The sequence below is a fragment of the Schistocerca nitens genome, chromosome 2 (assembly GCF_023898315.1).
Source record: "Schistocerca nitens isolate TAMUIC-IGC-003100 chromosome 2, iqSchNite1.1, whole genome shotgun sequence".
NCBI classification, from domain to species: domain Eukaryota; kingdom Metazoa; phylum Arthropoda; class Insecta; order Orthoptera; family Acrididae; genus Schistocerca; species Schistocerca nitens.
Genome location: NC_064615.1, coordinates 265,654,174 through 265,656,484, shown reverse-complemented (window position 1 = coordinate 265,656,484; position 2,311 = coordinate 265,654,174). Strand labels below are relative to the sequence as shown.

Sequence of the window (2,311 nt, the reverse complement as noted above, 5' to 3'; positions counted from 1 at the left end):
TGCCATCCAAATTCGTGTACGTTAGGGCGTAAAGTCAAGCGCCAGCATGCCAGTCAGGAACTATAGAGAAGAGATGGCTGTGAGAAGACGTGAGCCAGTCGCACGCTGACCGGACCTCCCTCCAGGACGACAATGCAACAGCAGCGGCCCCTGTGTGAAGAGGACATAAGCGCCGTTACCGACTGTAGACGTCCCAGCTTCAAGATTAAGCTCTTGTATAGCAGCGTGAACGCTAGTTACTTCGCTTTTACTGTCTATGTAGCATTATGATTGTTTATACTCAAGAAGATTTAAAATCATATATTAATAACTTCAGCTGCTGACGGGGGTTGATATATGTCAACGGGGACAGGTGAAGATGTGTGCCCCGACCAGGACTCGAACCTGGGATCTCCTGCTTACGTGGCAGAGGCTCTATCCATCTGAGCCACCGAGGGCACAGAGGATAGTGCGACTGCAGGGACTATCTCGTTCACGCCACCCGCGAGACCCACATTCTCACCTTATATGTCCACACACTACATTCATACTGTCCCTACCCTACACACTCATTACTCGTGGAAGACATTCTTACCAAGTCCCGTAAGAGTTCGGGTGATATGTGTGCATCCGCACAGAATAAGAAGGTAATGGCCGGTATTGCCAGTACTATATGGTGTCTTTCGGAAGAACAGACACCATGAACTTGAACGGATGTCATGTGACGTTGAAACGTCCCCTTAGAAGAATTATACAAGACTATGCTTAAACTGACACACAATATTTTTAGCGCAACGCAATCTGACTTTCAAAAATCCCTACAAAAAAATGGCCCTGACTAACATTAACCTATACGTTTCACAAATCGCTTACCTCTCAAAAATCTTGGTTACTCGAACTACTGCAATACAGCGAGCGCCACTACTGCCAGCTAAATAAAAGATTCAAACTACGGAAGGCACTAACTACTGATAGGGATAGTTAGCAAATGAAAGATTTTAATGGAAAACAAACAATGTATTTACCTTAATATCATCAAAAGTCATAATATATATAGCAGTTCATGACATCCAGTCTTACAAATTTCAAAACTCCGCCATTTCTTTCCCTACATCCACCACTGCTGGCGGCTCACCTCCAACTGCGCAACGCTACGTGCTGTTCACAGCCATTTGCCCAACACTACAATGGCAGACTACAATGCAAACTAGCCACAGACTGCACACAGCACAGCAAGTGATTTTCATATAGAGCGCTACATGGCGTTACCAATATAAAAACCTAAACAGCCTACTTACATAGCCCCCATGCTCCCCACAAAAAATTTTACAAATTTTTTGGGAAGTGGCCAATACAGATTTGAAAAAATTTTTCATAGTTGCAATAACAAAGATATTAAACGCATGCACTTATTGATACAATGTTGGTCAAAAGCTAAAATTTTCTCACAGTCCATATAGACAGTCCTGATCATTAATCACAGTAAAATTGCAGTGTTTTTCTCAAAGTCTGAGCAGTAAAAGAAAATGCACACAGAAGTACTGGATTTCCATGCAGTCTTGAAGAAGTAGTGTTGTCCTTCCAACGGAAAGACACTGCTGACTCGACATGCAGGCAGGTAATGGTTCACAACAGAGTAAACCCACAGCAGAGTCATTCGAAGTTTTGAAGAATATTGGTAGGCAGGTCATCACAGAGTAGACCCACTGTAGTCCTTGTAGAGAGTATGGTATTGGTGAGCCATCAAAGATGCAGACCCACTGCAGTCCTTGTAGAAATAATGGTATTGGTGGGCCACCATAGGTGCAGACCCACTGCAGTCCTTGTAGAAATAATGATACTGGTGGGCCATCAAAGATGCAGACCCACTGTAGTCCTTGTAGAGGCGACCAGCAGCCATCTGTTGCGACTGTGCAGGTGCACAATCACCATCGAAGAGCCTTGTGGACAATATAGCAAGTCCATAAACCACCACTTGTGCAGTCACAAAGTTTTTGGAATTGTCCTTAGAACCAGCAATGCTGTTAACCAGTCCCTTGCTGAATTATTAACACACTTGCAAACACTATCAGTCCCTACTTCTCACATATTGTCCATATACTATGACCAACAGAAACGTGTGCAGTGAAATGTAACTTACAAGTTACTTAATTTGATGAACTGGTGTCAATCACAATATTATAACGTGAGAATACAATAACAAAGGTACAAAATACATCATTAAAGAACATAACAATACAGATAACATTTGTGGTAATGCAGGCTTTACAGAAGAATCGAAATAACATATACATCAGTGTGACAGGAATTACGACATAAGTAAATACATAAA

The 2,311-nt window shown here is 42.5% G+C and overlaps 1 non-coding gene across 1 annotated transcript; it reads right to left on the bottom strand.

The window, feature by feature from the left end:
- Window positions 1-363: 363 nt before the first annotated feature.
- Window positions 364-438, bottom strand: Trnat-cgu (transfer RNA threonine (anticodon CGU)). The gene has a single exon. It is a non-coding gene; the product is annotated as a tRNA-Thr (tRNA).
- Window positions 439-2,311: the final 1,873 nt, after the last annotated feature.